General features: G+C 40.7%; 1 protein-coding gene across 3 annotated transcripts in view; it reads left to right on the top strand.

Annotated features, from left to right (window-relative positions):
* Window positions 1-23246, top strand: part of LOC124605597 (proton-coupled amino acid transporter-like protein CG1139) — a 211792-nt gene that overhangs the window by 78670 nt on the left and 109876 nt on the right. The window lies entirely within an intron of this gene.

Raw genomic sequence — 23246 nt, 5'->3', positions numbered from 1 at the left:
TTATTTGCTATTGGCATATTTCAATAAAAAGGTTTTCAATAAAAATTTTATCGAATCACGTAAGTACTTGAGACAATAAAACGTATAGAGCTCCATTACAGCGCCTTTTTTTATTGTTATTTCATCCCCGTCGCCGCAGAGTAGCGGGCATTGGGCTGTCAGCGGTACGGTATTCCACTCTTCAGTCGACAGCACTTTGAAAACGTTAACAGAGGCGAGGAAAAAAAAGACACATTAATACCGTTTTCGTTTTGCAAATTAAACATCAAAGACGGACAGCTAAATCAACGAAAATATATAAATGTTAAAAACACATTGAAGAATGACGAAATTCTTCTAAGGAAAAAGCACAGATGGACTGCATTTTTATTTAACATCTAAAGGACCGTACGGGGTGTCCATAATTAAAGCTGCAGTTTCAAAACGCTGCAGAAAAATAACCGCTGGTCACAGTGACGTCAGATTTGACAAGAATGTTGTTGTTGTCGGGGGAAACGCCATGCAAAAAATAAAAAATAAAATAGTTTATCGAAAATTTTGTCAATAGTTGGTGCTATAAGCGTCTTAAAGTAAATGCGGTGGCTACAAATGACTGGGGAATCTCATTAATACAGCCATGATTTGAGTTGCACATTACCCCGTCATTACTGGTCAATATGCATGACCGCACAAACTCGACTGCCAACAGTTGTGGCACTGTGGTTACGCAAGCCCATCCACGACGGCATGGTCGTACTACATAGGATGAGAAAAATCGGTTTGTAATTGTCCTCAGGTCAAAAACTGTATAAAGAAATAATTTGACTTCAATTTTTTTCAGGGGCTACATACGACATAAAAAGCAAACTGACATTGGTTTCTAATTTTCGTGGAACTGGCCCAAGATATCGTCTTCTGCCACAAACTGAACTCGATAAACAGCATGATCCACAACAGACTGGAGAGAGAAAGCGTTGCGCAATGGGTCCCTTCAATTCAACTATACTCGTAATTCGAGAGCCGAATACATCTTTCAGATAACCCCATAGGCAGAAGTCACACGTATTAAGATCAGGTTATCTGGACGACCATGATATAGGGAACTGACGGCTAAGAATTGTAGCATTTCCGAAACGCTTAAATGGCTGTGCAATGTACGGAGAAGTGTCGCCTGGCATAAAAATAATCCCACCCACATATCCAGTCTGTCGAAGGGTTGGAAAGACTTTGATGCGCAAAAGTGCTCTCATAGTGTTTACCATTGATAGAACAGGTAACAGAACCTGCCGGACTCATCTCCTCGAAAAACTACGGCACTACGACGAACGATGTCGCCAACCCTCAGCACGCAGTCACTTTTGTAGAATGAAGTGGTACTGGTTGATGTGCGGGATGAAAGTCTGTTACCCTTATTCTGGAGTTCTGCGTATTGACATGTTCTTGGAGATGGAAATGGGTTTCGTCGAGCCACGGGATTTTCCGTGGACATTCGTTATCTGTTTTCATGCGAGAAAGAAATTCCAGAGCGAACGGTTATCTTGTAGCAGCAGAAAGCAACTTCTGAAAATATGTGACTCTATACGGATAGCAATGCAGGATGTTTCGAGGATTTTATGCGCCGTGCTCGCAGATTTGTGTAACGTTCGGGCAGTTCATCGATCTCTGCAATTTAGCATACAACCGCTCGACACCTGCAATGCTGTGATAACACCATCGACAGAAGTCGGATCAACTGTTTTCCTCCATTTGTCACATTGCACTTCAAAAGAACTTCTCTTTCAGAATCTTGTAATCATTTTCTCCAGGCCCTTTGCTGACAGAGGACCAGTGGTATTTTTTTCATATCCTCTGTGTGCCGCGCGACTGTTGGTTTGCATATTCTGACCCTTACAGCGCCGTCTATTGGTCAAATTTCCGTTTATTTATTTATTTTTTCATGACTTTTCCTCCCCCATGACAATAACATACTGTTCAAATTTGACGTCATTCTGAGCAGTGTTTCTCTTTTGATGGCGTTTTGAAACTGGAACTTTAATTATGGACACCTTGTACTTTGGGAGGAAAGAATATGTTCCTTAGGATTGAGGGGTGTGGGTAGAAAAAATAGGGGTGTTAGGAAAACTATATAGATGAAAGGGGGTGTTAGAATGGATAGTGGAAAAGCAGAAGGCTGGAGAAATCTGGTGTATGGGTAGGATAGTGGCAATAAGAGGAAAGGGATGGGATTGGGTGGACGGGAAAATGGAGGAAGGAACCCTAATGTGGAGTGCGACGGGTGGGGAAGAGTTGGTATGACGGATAAATATCGGGCGGATCTCATTTTCTGTAAGATGGAGTTGGATGAAGTTACGTAGGGATATGATATGGAGTATGTTTAGGGAGTAGGTTTAGGGAGAGTGGACAGTGTTGGTAAAGGCGCGGCAGCATACCAGGTATAGTGATCAGAGGTGAGATAACGGGATTATTGGAATCTATTTTGCGGGTGGTATAGGAAGCGCGGAGGTGTTTGACGTGGGTGTAAAGGTGTTTGCAATTAAATGAGTTGTAGAGGATTCACGTGGGGGAAGGTAAGCAGATGCGGAAGGGTGACGGAGTGCATGGCGTTTGAGGATTTGGAGAGACTTACAGAACATTGGTCGGACGTAGATCCATGCAAAATTTACAGAGCAGAAATTGAATCAGATAATTGTTTTGTAGGTGTGGAGAACTTAACTCCACATTTCAATCTGTTGGTAGTTTTATTCTGTTGTGGGCTTCATTACAGAGTCTGATTTCACCGTACTATATGATGTAGATGTGACGCACCTATACTGCGTAAAATGGCGAGAAAGTACGCTAATCCGCTTACTTCACTCAAATTTTAAATACTTTCAAACTATCATGTTGTTGTTGTTGTGGTCTTCAGTACTGAGACTGGTTTGATGCAGCTCTCCATGCTACCCTATCGTGTGCAAGGTTCTTCACCTCCCAGTACTTACTGCATCCTACATCCTTCTGAATCTATTTAGTGTATTCATCTCTTGGTCTCCCTCTACGATTTTTACCCTCCACGCTGCCCTCCAATGCTAAATGTGTGATCCCTTAATGCCTCAGAACATGTCCTACCAACCGGTCCCTTCTTCTTGTCAATTTGTGCCACAAACTTCTCTTCTCCCCAATTCTATTCAGTACCTCCTCATTAGTTACGTGATCTACCCATCTAACCTCCAGCATTCTTCTGTAGAACCAAATTTCGAAAGCTTCTATTCTCTTCTTGTCCAAACTACTGTATTTATCGTCCATGTTTCACTTCCATACGTGGCTACACTCCATACTTTCAGAAACGACTTCCTGACAGTTAAATCTATACTCAATGTTATCAAATATCTCTTCTTCAGAAACGCTTTCCATGCCATTGCCAGTCTAAATTTTATATCTTCTCTACTTCGACCATCATCAGTTATTTTGCTCCCCAAGTAGCAAAATTCCTTTACTACTTTAAGTGTCTCGGTTACTAATCTATTCCATTATCCTCGTTTTGCTTTTGTTGATGTTCATCTTATATCCTCATTTCAAAACACTGTCCATTCCGTTGAACTGCTCTTCCTTTGCTGTTTCTGACAGAATTACAATGTCGTCGGCGAACCTCAAAGTTTTTATTTCTTCTCCATGAATTTTAATTCCTACTCCGAATTTTTCTTTTGTTTCCTTTACTGCTTGCTCAATATACAGATTGAATAACATCGGGGAGAGGCTACAAACGCTTTCTCACTCCCTTCCCAACCACTGCTTCCCTTCCATGTTCCTCGACTCTTATAACTGCCATCTGGTTTCTGTACAAATTGTAAATAGCCTTTCGCTCCCTGTATTTTACCCCTACCACCTTCATAATTTGAAAGAGAGTATTCCAGTCAACATTGTCAAAAGCTTTCTCTAAGTCAACAAATGCTAGAAACGTAGGTTTGCCTTTCCTTAATCTTTCTTCTAAGACAAGTCGTAAGGTCAGTATTTCCTCACGTGTTCCAATATTTCTACGGAATCCAAACTGATCTTCCCCGAGATCGGCTTCTACCAGATTTTCCATTCGTCTCTAAAGAATTCGTGTTAGTATTTTGCAGCTGTGACTTATTAAACTGATAGTTCGGTAATTTTCACATCTGTCACCACCTGCTTTGTTTGGGATTGGAATTATTGTATTCTTCTTGAAGTCTGAGGGTATTTCGCTTGTCTCATACATCTTGTTCACCAGTTGGTAGAGTTTTGTCAGGACTGACTCTCCCAAGGCTGTCAGTAGTTCTAATGGAATATTGTCTACTCCCGGGACCTTGTTTCGACTCAGGTCTTTTCGTGCTCTGCAAACTCTTCACGCAGTATCGTATCTCCCATTTCATCTTCATCTACATCCTCTTCCATTTCCATAATATTGTCCTCAAGTACATCGCCCTTGTATAGACCCTCTATATACTCTACCACTTTTCTGCTTTCCCTTCTTTGCTTAGAGCTGGGTTTCCACTGAGCTCTTGATATTCATACAAGTGGTTCTCTTCTCTCCAAAGGTCTCTTAAATTTTCCTGTAGGCAGTGTCTATCTTACCCCTAGTGAGATAAGCCTCTACATTCTTACATTTGTCCTCTAGCCATCCCTGCTGTCCATTTTGCACTTCCTGTGGATCTCATTTTTGAGACGTTTGTCTTCCTTTTTACCTGCTTTAATAACTGCATTTTTATATTTTCTTCTTTCATTAGTTAAATTCAATATTTCTTCTGTTATCGAAGGATTTCTACTAACCCTCGTCTTTTTACCTACTTGATCCTCTGCTGACTTCACTACTTCATCCCTCAAAGCTACCCATTCTTCTTCTACTGTATGTCTTTCCCCCATTCTTGTCAATTGTTCTCTTATGCTCTCCCTGAAACTCTGTACAACCTCTGGTTTAGTCAGTTTATCCAGGTCCCATCACCTTAAATTCCCACCTTTTTGCAGTTTCTTCAGTTTTAATCTACAGATCATAACCAATAGATTGTGGTCACAGTCCACATCTGCCCCTGGAAATGTCTTACAATTTAAAACCTGGTTCCTAAATCTCTGTCTTACCGTTATTTAATCTATCTGATACCTTCTAGTATCTCCAGGATTCTGCATGTATACAACCTTCTTTTATGATTCTTGAAAATGTGTGCCCCGACAGCCGGCCGGAGTGGCCTTGCGGTTCTAGGCGCTTCAGTCTGGAACCGCGTGATCGCTACGGTCGCAGGTTCGAATCCTGCCTCCGACATGGATGTGTGTGATGTCCTTAGGTTAGTTAGGTTTAATTAGTTCTAAGTTCTAGGGGACTGATGACCACAGCAGTTAAGTCTCATAGTGCTCAGAGCCGTTTGTACCATTTTTTTGTGCCCCGACCGGGCATAAACATTATTGCCGAAAGGAAACAGTGTACATATCCAGTGAGTTCTAGACGCAGATGATTCTGCTTTGGGCCTTCAGAGGGCACTGAAGTCCGACGTCCTGCTCGCCGCGTGCATGTTCGTTTCTTCTTTGCAGCACTCACGCTTTGCCCGTACGGGCAGACAGCAAGCGAACTCAAAACGTCGCTCACTTGCGTCGTTTACATGCAGCCCCAGATGACAGGTGGAAAAATGTGTGTTATAAAATGTCCTCGAAAATATTAAAATGCACATACCTTTCGAACTTGTTATGTTCATTTAACAGTTAATTCGGGCCATCCTTGAAGAATTAGAATATGTTGCTAAAAGAAAAAGACCTAAACTTATGATTTCATCAGATCTGAGGATGGCCGTTTCCGAACTAAACCGGTAATTTCGTTAAATATAAATGTGATTGTTCTAGGTAATTAAAATATCCTCAAAAGAGGACAAGGAAACGCTACAAAAATGGTACTGTGCACCAAGAAGATCCATACTATCAAACTTACGAGAGTCTAAATCCGAACAAGAGTCAAGAGACACACTACTTATATTATGTTGTGTATCACATAACGAGGTTGAGGGAAACAAATTGAGAAATTTTGCTGTTTTCAAATGGGTTCCAAAAATATTACTTCAGCACACCATTCGTAACTTGAACAGAAAAGTGAGAAAGGTCCTTTATTTTGATCATTGCTGAGGACGTTTTACTTCGTCTAATATATTATGCAACTGAAACACATTTTTTCGTAAAATATGATAAAAACAGCAGAATCGCTTATTGCAATGGTGTCTCCAAAATAAGTACTCAACTATAAACTGCGAGTTTTCTAATGTGTGCAGTGTTTTCAGCGCTTTGATAATATTTTGTTCTAACAGATAATACTGAAGTGGCCATGCACTATGCTTCCGATCTGCGCAGCCATCATTACCTGTCACATTACAGTTGTACAGAACTCTATCACTGACATAGTGTACGAAAGCCTAATGCAAAATAATTGTGCGATGTTACTGGAATTCCCTTAGTTGACTACTTTGCAATTGCTTCAGTAGGAAAAAGAGTGCATTTTCAAGACGTAAGAAGTCACGTCCTCTAAATGAACCCTCCAATACAGATTAGCTGCAGCGGTCATGTTCGCTTCTTCCCTGTTCTCTAGACTGTAGTCCCAAGTAATGCATGAAATGTGGGCGCAAGGTGCTTTGCGAAACTAGGTACTGCAGTGAAAGACAGCTTCATAAAAGTGAAAATATCATCTGAAAAATTCAATAACACCATTACGGATAACGTGTCTATATCAAGGAGAGAGAAGACGAGGAGAAGAAGATGAGTGTTTAGGTCCCATTGACAACGAGGTTCAAATGGTTCAAATGGCTCTGAGCACTATGGGACTCAACTGCTGAGGTCATTAGTCCCCTAGAACTTAGAACTACTTAAACCTAACTAACCTAAGGACATCACAAACATCCATGCCCGAGGCAGGATTCGAACCTGCAACCGTAGCGGTCTGGCGGTTCCAGACTGCAGCGCCTTTAACCGCACGACCACTTCGGCTGGCGACAACGAGATCATTAGAGACGAAGCACAAGCTCGGATTGGGGAAGGACAGGGAAGGGAACCGGCATTGCCCTTTCCAAGGAACCATCCCGGCATTTGCCTCAGGCGATTTAGGGAAATCACGGAAAACCTAAATCAGGATAGCCGGACGCGGGTTTGAACCGTCGTCCTCCCGAATGCGAGTCCAGTGTGTATATCAAAACCTTACTCAGGACACACAAATAGTTGCTAGGCCATGGCTACTCAAATCTGAATAGACATTAATTCAGTGTTTCTAGACAGTTTCTTCGTAGTCTGTTCCGAGTTCAGTCACTCAACTTCTTTTAAAAAAGAAAGAAACACTTACTGTAATATTTATATTTATTTACGTCGACGCCATTTTCACAATGAGAAAATGAACAAGTCCAAAGAGGTGTTATAACAACCAGTGTAAAAACTTTAAACTCTGTACACATTAATTTCAGATCAGATAAACAGTAATAGAATTAGTGTTAACAGATTCACAAGTTTCCAAACAATAATTCCAAAAGAACTGACAACAAATGGTGAGTTAACAAAAGGCTAGTTTCAGCTTCCCAAACATCAGCTGCTCCGTTCAAGTCTAAGACAGACAGAGATTAACGTTAAGAACAAATAACCACAAACCGTGAGCCAGAACATCTTACAAGGGCGTTACAAGTATGACAAATCAATTCAAGTTCACATAACGCGTCACAGTAATCTTGAATTACTGAAATTACTGTAGCAATTTAAATGAAAACAAACCATGTAAAACATCTGGCGAATTTCACACTTGGACCTTTAAACGAGAACACATAATTCAAAAAATTAATTTCTTGCAAATGGATGAATACAGAAATAGGACTTCCCGAAAACAATCAAAATTAAAAAAACTTTTTTTTATCTTCATAAGTAGGGTCAAAATAACTGAGGGCTGAACTATTAACGCGGAATGCTGATCCACACAAGAAACTGGAGAAAAGTAAGCAGCATAATACTGGAGAACCCTTACTGAATTTTGCACAAGGAACGTGGGATTTCGGAAGCCAACAGTCTTTTATGCTCTTTAGATACACGTAACAGAGGTACGCCCGTGTTTGGCTGTAAGTTAACCGCGACAGCACAGCATTCACAACCATGGCAAAATAAATAAGAAACTCTTAGATGCAAACCCGCTTCCACGAAGGGAAAAGGAACCAAGTATTTGTCAACTGTCATAGACACACTGTTCCCTTTGCACGCCCATCCTCGGCTGCGAGTCAATACTGGTAGCAAAACATTCACAAACAAGGCAGCAGAAATGAGAAATATGTCGACTCCGAAGACCCAAACACTCAAGTATACAAGCCGAGGGAAGCAATAATTGGTCGACTGCCGTATGCTTTTCGTTTGCACAGTCATCGGTAACAAGACGAATCTGACCTCCGTCCTCGGGGGGCGACCTCAGTTGCAAACAGAACGCCATTCAGACCCTGAGAGCAGGAAGGAGCGCGCCTGTTGTTAAGTGAGCTCGGGGAGTTACTACAAACTATCCAGCGACGCCGACCACCCGTCACTTGGAAACGGCGAGCGAAGAAGTCTCACGAGCAGCAAGAATCGATTGTAATGAACGAGCGGCACACTTACTTCAAGCTTACAATCACAGTCGACAAAAAAAGGAAAAAAGATTTTGGTTGTATTACGTATCAACACTTGAAAATAGTTTGTCCGTGTGACCAACCCGCGAAAAAAAAAAAAAAAAAAAATATATATATAAATATTCGTTTTATAAATTGAAAAGCCGCTTTCTTACTGCAGCCTGATATTTATTTATGTAGTATACGCGTTTTCGCATTTATACTGAGGCACCATCAGTGGGCTAAACCTGGATAATTATTTCTTAACGAAATTGCACCGAAAAAGGTGTTTGAATTTATAAAACGTGCATAAAAATAGCTCTGGAGCTATAGTTCTTATACTAAAAGCATTCAGTTATCCATACACGCAAAACTAGGAACTTTGTTTGTTCGGTTGGTATAGCTGTGGGACAGCGAGATCATAACGGGGGAGGTAATGATTGTGCCATTGTGAACGTACATAACAGCAAGTAAAAATATTCAAAAAACAAAAAAAAGCTTGGCGTCAGTATCGCCCAAGAACTAATCTCAAACTAGAAAAAATGACTAAATAATATTCTGCTGGACCATAGGAAAATCAGGAACAACTTTTAATATCGTAGATGCTTGCTGTCAACTGCAACCACTAATTACTGACATGTACCAACTGATTGTATGAACTGCAGTTTCTTCTTCGGCCATACACTCCTATTATTCTGCCGATACAGCTACTTTAGCGCCTTTTAGTCTGAAACATGACGGTGTTTTCTGCGAGACTTAAAGTGCTCTTCTGTTAGCACATTACAAAGCTGTTTTAAGTTCTTCAGTGATAAAATCCGCGACAGTTTTAAATATTATTTATATTGAAAGCACACACGGTTTCAGGACCTGTGTCCCATCTTCAGGTGCATATTAAAATATGAGTCTACAGAGAATGTATAAGGTAGGTAAAAATATTTTTACCTCAGTTATGCATCCTTTTTTCGGACTCAGTTGTCCATTCTTTACGGAATTACATTTTACAACGCATCTGAAGATAAACGCAGGTCCTAAAACCGGATTATGCTTTCCTTCTTGGACACAAATAATTTTTACAACTCCAGCGGATTTTAGTCGTATCATTGATGATGAATAACAGTTATGGCTTTCCAGTCAACTATGATCTCCACCGAAATACAACATCTCATGAAGCTCTCAGTGCCGCGCGGGATTAGCCGAGCGCTTGCCGGCACGGTAGCTCAGCGTGTTCGGTCAGAGGGTTACGTGCCCTCTGCAATAAAAAAACTGAGTCAATCGATCAACAACGAACATAAATGGATGTCTTACGGCGTCCGCCCCGAGCAGACACAACGAACAAAACCGAACAAAATGAGATTAAAAAAAAAAAAAAAAAAAAAAAAGCGGTCTGGGCGCTGCAGTCATGGACTGTGTAACTGGTCCCGGCGGAGGTTCGAGTCCTCCATCGGGCATGGGTGTGTGTGTTTGTCCTTAGGATAATTTAGGTTAAGTAGTGTGTTAGCTTAGGGACTGATGACCTTAGCAGTTAAGTCCCATAAGATTTCACACACATTTGAACATTTTTTGAAGCTCTCAGTAATAGAATAATATTTTTCTTAAATAAATTATTTGTATCTGAGACGAGGTGTACTCTCAATGTATACTCGCAGATTACCTGTTTGTTCATCAATTTTTTTTTCTTGTCGCCTTGTTAGGGATTCCAGAAACAAATATGACAAAAAACATTTTCTTTCGCAACCAAAAGCAACGCTACCAAGCACTTTCAAAAAGTGGCAACCAATATATCCCCTAAAGGGAATATTAAAGCACATTGTGAAGGGGTAGAAGGTAAATGTAGCTCATTAATAATATTTTATTGAATTAAATAAAACTTGGATCGTAACGAAGAAACGCTTCAATATTTTAACCTTCAATTTGTTTGACGCACTGTATGTATTGTTTACAATATTTTGTCAATAACAGATGTAAACACCACGTTAGCCAACATTGTCACTGCAAGAGTTAGTTAGAATGACGAATCATCTTCGGATAGCTCAAAAAAAATCGTTCCAATATACTGCATGATGTTCGAGTAAGAAATGGCAGTATCAATTGATTTGTCTCGTTTTCAGATATTCTTCACACCCTTTCCCGGGACAGGTTGCACACGACAGAAATCTGTGCTTTCATAGGGTTTTTGCTGTTCCTACTTGATTGCTTCCTGCTAATTTATTCCATCGTCACAGAGTGTTACACGCCACATTCCATTGTAATAATGGTGAAATAAAGAAAATTTTTGCCTCATATGAAAATTTGCTAGTCTTACAGCACTGGGAGATTATGACTGGAAGGGAACGGAAATGAGGACTACTAAGGAATATTGACTGGAATCAGTTGAAAGTGGCTCTTGACCTGCGCCACAGCTTCCAACTGTTTGCAGTGAATACTCACTTCCAAATTCACAAGACGGAGAAATATACTTTAAAAACTCGAGATGTAGGGAGATATACGCCGAACTACATAGTACTATTTGATTCGTAAACCTTGGCCTCTGATTTATGTGTTGGTGCGATACGTGTTAAGGGCTCCCGTTACTTGCCACTGAAGAAAGCAGTACAGGGAATAAAATTATAGGACCAGACAGGGATTAAAATACGTAACACATATTAAAGAAAACGCTGCCACTGGCAGACAGGTAAAGAGGAAAAAGTGTACGCAGTAGCAAAAAACGTCATCGAATCCATCTAATGACTACTGGTCAAAATACATATAAGAAACTGATTCCTATTTCTCCCTGTCTGTCTGTCTGGGTGGCGTGCAGGTCAGAGGCCTGCGTCACGGCCATTCCAGGCAGAGCACTCTTGTTAAACAACTGAAGTTCTAAAAACGAGTCACGGACACGGTGTAGTACACAGTGTTTAGAACGTGTGACTCGGCATTTGCTGCGCTTCTTTACACCTTGTAGCCAGGGTTACCGCGGTAGAACTGACTCGTTTTGTCGCTAAAAAATAAATTCCCAGTTTCTTTGAGTATCTGTTCACTATGTCTTCATTTCACGATTCAGTACGTCATCAAGATCAACTACAGTAAAATTCCTATATCTACAAACAGTTTCAGTTTTAATGTGGTCATGTTTGTTTTAAATGCTGTAAGAGCATGAAACGAAGACTTCCATCAAGGAATGCTATTCGACGTAGCTGACTTTAGAGTCACCATAAGAGTGAAATAAACATACACATCCACCAATAAATGCCTAATGATATGGTTAGGTAGTTGTCGACAACTGTTAATTCGGCCTCTGTTGTAGGGTATATCTCGCGATGACGAAAAGAAGTTAAAGTAATGACTGCTACTGACGCTTAACAAATATTCGGAAACTTTTTAAGCGTAATGTTGCATATACTTCATCTTACCATCGTTGTGTCTTTATGCGTTAAGAGCCCAGTTATCCCTCTCTGCAGTATCTTCCAGTGCAGGGGAAAGATAGGAATGGTTCTAGACATCACTAAACATGAACGACTCTTAACAGAAAAAGTAATGTCAATTTTTGTTTTTTCATCCCTGTTTTCTACGTAGTAATTACACTCAAATCAGGGAACAAATCTTCAATCATAAACTGTAATGTCTTTCAGTTAATATACAACTAAGAAATTGTTTACCCGTGTAGATGACAGGCTTCACTCGATGCCACCATCACTCACTGAATTCTGTTAAGATCAGATTTAAGAATACTGCCTCATGCACAGCAGTGTTATAATTCCTCCAATTAATCTCGCGGACAGACTTCATTCATGTATTCCGACTACAGGGAGTATTGGGCTCCCCAAGGAGAAAGATGAAGATCTGTAGTACTGATAAGTGGAAAAGGTTCCATTTTGTAATTCTCGTTGCGCAAAAATGTCCTTTGTTACTTCACAAGCAGTACCAAAATACTAATAGGTGGGGGAGGATATGAAATATTTATCTGCATATTATGTCTTTAACAACATGAGTGACTGCACTGTTGATTGTGGCCACTGAATCATCGAAACCTTTGACACGATTTACAAAGACGTAATCGTTAACATAGGTCCAGAGGGAAATGTCCGAGCATTTAAGAGCAATAGACGTTGGAGACCAAGAATTAATGCCAATCCAAGCAATACAAAGTCTTATGGTGCTATTCTCATACAAGCATTACTTAAAATAGAAATGCAAATGCCATTAAGTATAGTTGATACAAGATCATGTCCAATAAGCGTTTTAAATCATGACAGAGATCTCATATAAATATACGTGATACCTAGCAACACAGCACATGGGTTTGTTGAGACGTATATGTAGTCTTTATGTGTCTTGACTCTTCAAAAGGTAAGAAACTCATTTCCTCGTAAAATCCAATTTTCTTTGGGAAATTTTCATCCTCTTAGGACAGCGGGAGAACTGTTTCAGAAAATAGCATAGGCTTTTGTCTTACTAAAATATTTCAGTTCCTTCATACGTCTTAAAATTGTCAACTCTTGTGTGACTGCAACGTAATAGTTGTCTTCTAAGGAAATATGTTATACAAACTGCATACATCACTAAAGTAAACCACATTAAGATTTGCATATCGCACTGCACACAACCTAAGAACAAAAGTCCACTCCGAAGAACCAAAACTACCAGTGCACACATCCTGAGGCGTTTAAATTAATTGTAATGACTCCGAAAAATTCTATGTACGCCAAATACACCATAATCTCAAAATTAGATATGAGGAACATTCCACAAACAGTGACAAAAACCTATCCACAGTCTTCAATTACTTGTAAACAGAAAGCCACAATACAAACCAGATCGAAAATGCGATAAAAATCCTCTACGTAACACTGAGGGGCCCAATAATGAACTTTTTAGAAGAAATAGAAATCTATTTACGCACTCACAAATATCCAGACAAAATTCTCAACGAAAAAATCGACTTAAAACATAGAAACTATATGGAAAATTTTACTGAAATATCAGAAAACTATAACGGATAAAACAAATTTACAGGCCAAGCAAATATAAGCCAGGATCTACTACCGCCATACAAAACTCCATAGATGAAAATACCAGTTAAGTACTATATAGCATCATTCACTTAGTTACTAATTGAAACTGTCAAGCTTAAGGAAATAAATAATGCAAAATTGTTATTAGTTGCGAAGAGACACAGATATATACCCTGACAACTCAACATTTTTGTATATGTTTGATAATGGTTATGAAGCCGAAATAGGCTTATATCACAAAAAATTAACTCCGTAGTAAACACTTTAAATATAGCAGCGTTTGGTTTATTAAACGAAAAATAGCCTTAGAAAACGAGTTAAAATTGGTGATATTTTCCAAGTATCGTGTATACAAAGTATTGTACAAAGGAGTTGTAGTTCCTGGGAGTTTTTTCGAATACATTCGTGTAATAAAACTTAAAATGCTTCTTTTAAGCGTGTGATAGCATCCTGACTTCATTTTGACCCGCAGTAAGCATGCTTCAAACCTACAATACCGGTCTTCATGAGGTGGATTCTGCATTTTCTCATTGATGCGTGAGAGGGACTCCTATTACGTACTGCTATAAGGAAATGCAATGTATCTCTTCCTGCGATCTTGTTTCACGCTTATATTTCACACAGTATACGCCATCATACTCAAAATACAGTGATCGTAATCATACACAAAAGATATTTTGCATTTGCGCGTGATATTCTGCATAGTTCTTTCTCCTAAATTTATTGGAGCTACTTTGCGATGTTGTGGAGGTGCAAAGGCACCTTACGAGAAATTTACTTTGCAGTCCACATTATTTTACACTATAGTGAAATTATAAAGGGTTGGTGTATAAGTTTGCAGCGTTTTTACCGTAAGTTTAATAAACGTGACAGATATACACAACAGAGCCTGTAGTCATCAATAAAATATTCTCCTTCACTATATAATCAGTCTGCCAACGCTGAGGTAACTTTTCGATTCCGCGAACTTTTCGATTCCGCGACTGTAAAAATCACAGGGTTTTGTGGCGAAGTACCCGTCGAACCATGTTCGAAGCGTAGACACATTTTCATCCTGAAAGGAAGTTCCTTGGAGGTTATTCGATAGAGAGCAAGATTAGGTGAATAAGGTGGGTGCAGAACATGTCCTTCTAGTCACGTTGTGCCACAATCTCAAGGCGCAAATGTTCCTGGCTGTCTCCGGCGTTGTCACCCCTCTACTGAACTCAAAACAGAAGATATCTCCAATTGGCACTCCATTTTCTAGCGTCCACAGCCCCGCCCACGATCTCCACATGACAACATGACAATATGTAAATTATATAGTAACAGTGAACAAGAAATAAAAGAAATGACAAACGATTTGTAAGCCTATAGCAACCGGAATACCAACATGCAAAAAAAAAAAAAGAAAAAAAACCGCTATGAACTGATGCCCCACCTAATACATACGGGTAATAATTACATATGTCTCCAGACATACCAAATGTCAAGAAATTCCAAGGAGCAGGTCGTAAGTCAGTCACCACGTCAAAATAGCTTCTTAACAAATAACAAATGTAAATCAGCGATTCCTGATTTGGATTTAAGTGTAGGAATTTGCGAGTAAATTATCGAGAAATTACAACCCCATTTACTAGCTTGCACGTCTTAAGTTTATTCAGTAGATGCGAAATATAGAAAAATGCCAACACTTTCTGTCTGTTTCCACCCAAGGTGATGGTGATGATGTTTGGTTTGAGGGGCGCTCAACTGCGCGGTCATCATTGCCCGTGCAAAGTTCCACTTTTTACGCAGTCCAATTTGTTTCGCACTCCAGTCTAGCCACTGTCACGAATGATGATGACGATGATGAAATTAGAAGGACAACACAAACACCCAGTCCCCGGGCAGAGAAAACCACACAGGGTGAATATGTTTTGCACGACTAGTGGACATCCAATAATTGACCTGCATGTCAGTAAAAATGACCTCCTTCGTCAAAGACTTCTATTCAACCAAAAATGTCTATGATTTTGCTCAGATCATCCACAAATGAGCTTGCCAAGAACGTCTATATTCCATCTAAGCTGAAGGATGTGGTTGTCTTCCTCCACCTGTGAAATGGAATATGAAGTAACCTGTAGCGAACAGGCATGTTGATTTTTCTCGTACCGCACGAAAATCCTGCATGGCTAATGTCTTTCCCACCACACGCAGTATTTCGCCAGGGTAATACTGTCCATGTCACAAGAACAGAATTGTATTATTCAAGTTTAAAAAGAATGATCGTATAACAAGACTGTCAATTTAGTTTAAACTTTCAAGCATGCTTGGGGCGCCATTTAGTGACATATCCTGGCTGATAAATGATGTTATCCACAAAAAGAGTAAACAGCACTTGAAAACATCGTGTTAACCGTGTCTGGTCACACAGCAAGTATTTGTATAATTAATGCGACTCCTATTTTATGTGCCCAACGTGAACAATCCCTCTATCATAATGCCCTTTCACATAATGAAGTCTGTAGCTTCACATTTATCATCCGTAGAGCGGAAACATCTATCTTAGATTAGGTGCTCGAGTAGTATGTTCTACCGATAAAAATTACCTATAAATAAATGTTTCACAATCCTTTTATCTGACAAGATAGTGAAGTATTACAGAAGATGTATCACACTTGGCGTTGGCACACAAAATTACTTCTGTATCATACTTGCAGAACAACGTCCTTCGTCCTCTGTCTTACGTAAGCCTCTCTCGAACAACGAGTCCATCTAGAAATCTTTCATCAATCTGTTCTCCACAGTAAATGTCCTCAATGTAGTGACTTCACCATGAAATAACAGCCCTTGTGACTGCTTAATCTTGTACGCCTTATAATGTGATATGCGAAAAGAATATGAATAAACGTATTCTGCACAGCCAATTCCATTATAACACATTCTTGGCACCATACTGAAGATAATTGTCTTCGATTTACGATTACTCGGTGAGTATCTGGCAACAACAGGACACTTCTCAAGACACAGAGGAATTAAAAATATTAGCTGCCAGTGGGCATTGATTTACATCACTATGGTAAGTTGAAAATTCGTGCCGAACTGTGATTCGAATCCAGCTCTACTGTTTAGTAGGCAGATACGATGACCACTACGTTGTCCAGACATATCCTCACCACAGCCGCACAGACTATCCTAGCATGTAGAATCTGCAGCGGAGTGTGCGCTGATTTGAAACTTCCTGGCAAATTAAAACTGTGTGCTGGACCGAGAGTCGAACTCGGGACCTTGCCTTTCGCGGGCATGTGCTCTACCAACTGAGCTACCCAAGAACGACTCAGGACTCGTCGTCACAACTGTACTTCCACCAGTACCTTGTCTCCTACCTTCCAAACTTCACAGTTCTCCTGCGAAACTTGCAGGACTATCACTATTGGAAGAAAGGATATTGCGGAGACATGGCTTAGCCACAGCCGGGGGATGTTTCCAGACAGAAATTTTCACTCTGGAGCGGTGTGTGCGCTGATTTGAAACTTCCCTAGTGTGCCTCCCGCCAGACTCAAATTCTCAACTTATACCACACACTACTGACGTAGTGACTCTCTTCGTTAGCCTCGTTACTCGCATCTCCCCGATTCCTGTAAGAGTTCGAGCTTGGTCTGCATGTGCACCGGAGGGATCATTGGTCGTCTTAGCCTTAATTTTCTGTAGATATAAATAATACTTCTGCCGACCACTTCAGGTGACCTATATGTGTGTTTACAAAGGTTTCGTTCCAATATAATATCGTTTTGAAAAAAAAAACAGTATACCATTGCGTTCCGGAATCTAGCGTAGTATCGACAATTTCAGTTGTGTTTCGACAACGTTACTGATGCTACTACCAGATCTGCAGTTATGTAAGAATTAAATACTTGCAATATCTTTCAAGTCTTCTTTGTAATGAAGATGTTTCAAATGGTTTTTCCATTTTTAATTTAAATTTTGTTGCTGTTGGTTTCTTGGACAACCAATATTGTATATATCTGTCTGGCATTAATCGCTACAATATAGTACCAATTTGTTTTTTTTTTTGTTTTTTTGTTTCTATGATGGGTATTAAGACAAAACACTACTTTTGAAAGCCCTCGTATATGTCGTGTTTCCGGTGTCTCATAGAGAATTTCGTTCTAATACTTGTCTATTTCCATTTCAGAAACCTACTTGGTAACTCATTAAATCTTTGGATCTGGTTTCCACTAATTTTTACCATGACTGAATGATTCTGTTGAATGCAGCGTCTGCATATGCCCTAATGTTGCTCTTCTGTGTCGCTGCTTCCGCACACAAGTGAATTCTAGGTATGTCTGTCGTTGAGTCAGTTTGGGGGCGATCTGAAAGTTATATTTTTCTTGAAGATTCAAATTAGTCAAGATCGCTTTTTGTTACCATGACTGATTTCAAGAAACCTACGCTGTCATCATGTTACAAGATCCGATGATGACAACGGAGATCTGTCGGAACCGGTCATGGTAACAAGAAGATTTCCAGCGATCTTGGCTAACTTGATTTTTCACGAATAATACAAGAGAATTCAATGTACGAAGAACTTCTGAAGAGGGCTGCTCTCCCTTATCGTACGAAGCAATGTTTAGTTACGAACTTAGGTTGCAGAATCATGCTATTCATTTGCTAATGGCTTTTGACGACGAAGATGCAGTATTGATAATGTGTCTGTATGGCATAGATCCCATTCAAAGATGTTTTCGTTTCTCGAGATCTAGGGGCTGCGTAATAGAAAATCAATATTTCTCAAGGCAAACTTAATGACGCTAAAACGTTTTATGATCTGGAGCTGAGGAAGCGATCTACTCATTCGCCATTCACAGAGCAACTGAATAATGCCCGTATGAAGAAAGGCACGAAAATCTGTTAAAAATTATTCTAGATTTGTGTTAGTCGGTCGCAGGGCCAAGTGTCCATGATATTTGCAATCGACTTGGGACACTTGTTCCAAGAACAAAAGTACATGTTTTTCGAGTATTCGAATGAGTTGTAGAGGGACAAGATGCAGTATTCATTCGCATAAACTCATGTCAACAAGTACCCGCTCCCCAACCCCAGGGAGCACCTGATCTAGACTGCGACTTAAGTGATCGAAATATCTTGGAAGTACAATGCGAATTACCGGCAGACCACCCAATTTTCTAAAATGATGACGCCCTGCTGGGAAACCCTGAAGACCTACACCCAATTCATGTTCCAAAAACTGTCATGTATCTAGAATGAAATATTCACACTACAGCGGAGTGTGCGCTGATATGAGACTCCCTGGCATATTAAAACTGTGTGCCGGACCGAGACTCGAATTCGGGACCTTTGCCTTTCGCAGGTAAGTGCTCTACCATCTGAGATACCCAAGCACGACTCACGACTCCTCCTCACAGCTAGAATTCCGCCACAACCTCGTCTCCTACCCTCCAAACTTCACAGAAGCTCTCCTCCTAACCTTGCAGAACTAGCACTCCTGGAAAAAGGGATATTGCGGAGCTGTGAGGAGGGGTAGCTCAGATCGTAGAGCACTTGCCCGTGAAAGGCAAAGGTCCCGAGTTCGAGTCTCGGTCCGTCACACAGTTTTAATCTGCCAGGAAGTTTCACTATCGATGCACTTTGCCAGTCAGGATTATACGATCCGAGTAATTGATTGTGCACCACATTACATCAATTGTCCACGGCAAAACAAAGTTACTATCCTCTAAATTTAGTTGTTGAGTTGAGTTATTTTAGGGAAGGAGACCAGACAGCGAGGTCATCGGTCTCATCGGATTAGGGAAGGACGGGGAAGGAAGTCGGCCGTGCCCTTTCAAAGGAACCATCTCGGCATTTGACTGGAGCGATTTAGGGAAATCACGGAAAACCTAAATAAGGATGGCCGGACGCGGGATTGAACCGTTGTCCTCCCGAATGCGAGTCCAGTGTGCTAGCCACTGCGCCACCTCGCTCGGTTCTAAATGTATTTACGCGAGGTTTCTCGCACGCCCACACGAGCATGTTATGGGCGTTCACTACACCCGCACGGGTCATGACGTTCTCATACGTAAACCTGTACTCGACGACCGAACGGCGGATTAGCAGCAAGGCGATCGAGTAACCACAGACAAAAATTCTGACGTCTAGGGTATCCTGCAGGTGCAAGCTCCTGTAAATTCTGCAGATGAAATGGGTGGAAGTGCTGTCTTCGTAACAGTCGCCACACAACTGATTGAAGAATCCCGCCTCTGATACTTATACAGCGGGTACTTATGATCGGATCTTCATCTGTTGTTTACAGGATATTCTCAAGACTCATGATTTAATGCCTACCACAAATGACATATATCATAACTCGGAAACAAGCAATTTCAGACAAATTATTTTGATGCATACGTGACATCCACGATGCGTGTACGGTTACTTTTGAAGCAGCCTATTTACCCACCTTGAATGGAAACGATACTAAACACGAACAACACAAATGCACTTTGGTGGCCATCCTAGCTGTCACAGAGTATTGCACCTCAAACCATTTACATCCGCTCCGATGGTGCGCACGTGTACGAAGTTACATTGACATCCAACCATGTCTTCTGGGTGCTCCACATTTTTTGTTCGGCTGAGTACTTCGTCACTGCAGTGATTGTGTAAGATTATACTCCTGTCTGTCAGAAAAATTCCCTTGTTCTTCTGTACACAAACCGTTGACTACTTGCTCATGGAAAGTAACTGCACAAAACTATCCGATGTACAATGTTTATGATGGTTCTTTTTATTTCCGTCGTTTGCTGTATGCACAGAAACGCTACTGTTAAAGTTAGATGTTAATGACCCAGCGGATAATGTCGGTTGTAGTCCCGAACATTATGGAGATGATAGGTAAGTCTGCGTAGTCACTCGAAGAGATGTATCAACTATGTTCTTTTTTAAGTGATATCTGTCGGAACATTGCGATATTTTGCTCTTTGTAGGGTAGGTCGTTTACAGTGTAATCGTTGTTGTTGAAGTCTGTTAACAACATGCGTGTACTTCACAGTAGTTTTTGCCGTTTTATTCTAAGAGTAATTGTCACCTGTCGTACGAATGTTCGTTTCGCTACGTATCTACATCTACATCCATACTCCGCAAGCCTCCTGACGGTGTGTGGCGGAGGGTACTTTGAGTACCTCTATCGGTTCTCCCTTCTATTCGAGTCTCATATTGTTCGTGGAAAGAAAGATTGTCGGTATGCATCTGAGTGGGCTCTAATCTCTCTGATTTTATCCTCATGGGCCGGCCATTGTGGTCGAGCGGTTATAGGCGATTCAGTCCGGAACCGCGCTGCTGCTGCGGTCGCAGGTTCGAATCCTGCCTCGGGGATGGATGTGTGTGATGCCTTTAGGTTAGTTAGGTTTAAGTAGTTCTAAGCTTAGGGGACTGATGACCTCAAATGTTAAGTCCCATAGTGCTCAGAGCCATTTGAATCATTTTTTTATCCTCATGTTCTCTTCGCGAGATATACGTAGGGGGGAGCAATATACTGCTTAACTCCTCGGTGAAGTATGTTCTCGAAACTTCAACAAAAGCCCGTACCGAGCTACTGAGCGTCTCTCTTGCAGAGTCTTCCACTGGAGTTTATCTATCATCTCCGTAGCGCATTCGCCACTACTAAATGATACTGTAACGAAGCGCGCTGCTCTCCGTTGGATCTTCTCTATCTCTTCTATCAACCATATCTGGTACGGATCCCACACTGGTGTGCAGTATTCAAGCAGTGGTTGAAGAAGTGTACTGTAATCTACTTCCTTTTTTTCACATTGCATTTCCTTAGGATTCTTCCAATGACTCTCAGTCTGGCACTTGCTTTACCGACGATTAATTTTATATGGTCATTCCATTTTAAATCACTCCTAATGCGTACTCCCAGATCATTTATGGAATTAAATGCTTCTCGTTGCTGACCTGGTATATTGTAGCTAAATGATAAAGGATCTTTCTTTCTATGTATTCGCAGCACATTACACTTGTCTACATAGGCGAAATTTTAGCTGCTAGCTAAATAATTATACTTCTGCACGTCGAGCAGTGATTGATTCATATTGTAAAGTTCGCTGGTTTCTAGTTCGCACAAAAAATTCACCGGTGCGAAAGATGTGTATCGCAAGTCACCCTTCACTGCCCGTAGGACAAGAACCTCAATACAAATAGAGCTATGCAGGCGGTATTGTTCTTGGAAGGGACCGACACATATTAAGCGTAAGCTTTCCTAGAAAATATCGCACGTAAAGCTTATGGCGTCATAACCGGTCGGCCGGCCTTGCGTTGCGGAACAAAGAAGGCTACCGATAGCAGTGTACCCGACCGGTCGTTTCGATAAAAGTCTCGAGCGGAGCGTTCACCGCTGACTTTCTGGGGTGGTTTAGCGCGTTTCCTCTGCGTGCCACACCTTCGCCGGATTCGTCTGCTTTGCTCGAAAGTCGGTGTTTTGCGTTCTATAAGGAAGCGACCCCTTCTGGAGTCCCGGCGCACTCGCATCCTGCGGCTGTTTCCGCTGCTGGGCGTCCGTTGTGTCACACAGGCCGGGCAGCGACGCGGCTCCGCCGAGGAAGTCAGGGCCCCTTCCGGCTGTTTGCAAAAGAAAAAGACACCCGTTTCCTTACAAGGTTTATCCGCCCGTATCTCACCGCTCTCATCCTGGCAGATTACTAACATTATAACTAGAACACTCTGTTGTCATATGCAGCACATTGTGAATGAATGTTGAAGTACACATTTTACTGTCAATATTTGCCTCCTTCCATGATGACACTGAATAATTTTCTAACGTAAAAAATTTCGCTAATGAAAGTAAGTTTGAAAGAGGTTTCCGTTTTCGTATCTAAAATCGTAAGATGTCTCACCATTACTAGTAGTGTCAGCCCCAGATGAAACATTGTCTGTGACAATACGTCACATTAACCTGTGCAAATATGTGACTGTCTGCAGGTTTTAGTTCCTTTTTTAATAATTTCGTCGGAGACAACAGTACCAATAAACTCTCCTAGGCCGCAATCCATTACTGACATTAGATAATTTGACTTCTTGAGCTTGCTACGTTAGGATAAAGAGTCAGTAATTAAAGATAATTTAATAGTTTAATAATTAAAAGTGTTAGTATTTTCATAATGTCTAACTTCGTACTGATATTTTTTGTTCTCTCGGTTGTAACGCAGACAGAAAACCGGGTAATTGGGACCGAAGGCTTTTTATTTTCGGAGAAAAATGTTTTGTGATTTGTATTGGGTATTAGTCAATTAAGGACGTCCATATCACGATTTCGTTGTCGTTCTATCTTAGAGAATAATAGATCTCTTGTGTTTTTTTACAACAACACTTCTGACTAACTTTTAATTGCACACTGAAGGTACATCATTTAACAGAAAGTACATAATTTTTGTTAAGAAAGAAATAAAAACAACGGCAGTCAAAACAATTTGTGTGCTGTGGTGGCATATATTGTTCGTGCACTTATCCGGTTTCGTCATAACTGCGAAAGCATTAGAGATTGTAGGTGAAACTACTCTGCTTATCGTTTTCCGTCATTATTCGGTAATATTTTGTCTGACAATGTGCTCTCATTCTTGTGAGGTATTATCTACAGTTAAATGCGATCTGCTCTTTGTTCCACTACATGGAATTTACGATCTGTATTCTTGTTATCTTTAGCGTACCTCATTCTATAGTTTTACTGTTTCTGTGAAAGGCAGTGCAA

The sequence above is a fragment of the Schistocerca americana genome, chromosome 3 (genome assembly GCF_021461395.2).
Source record: "Schistocerca americana isolate TAMUIC-IGC-003095 chromosome 3, iqSchAmer2.1, whole genome shotgun sequence".
NCBI classification, from domain to species: domain Eukaryota; kingdom Metazoa; phylum Arthropoda; class Insecta; order Orthoptera; family Acrididae; genus Schistocerca; species Schistocerca americana.
This window is presented reverse-complemented; position numbering and strand designations above follow the sequence as displayed.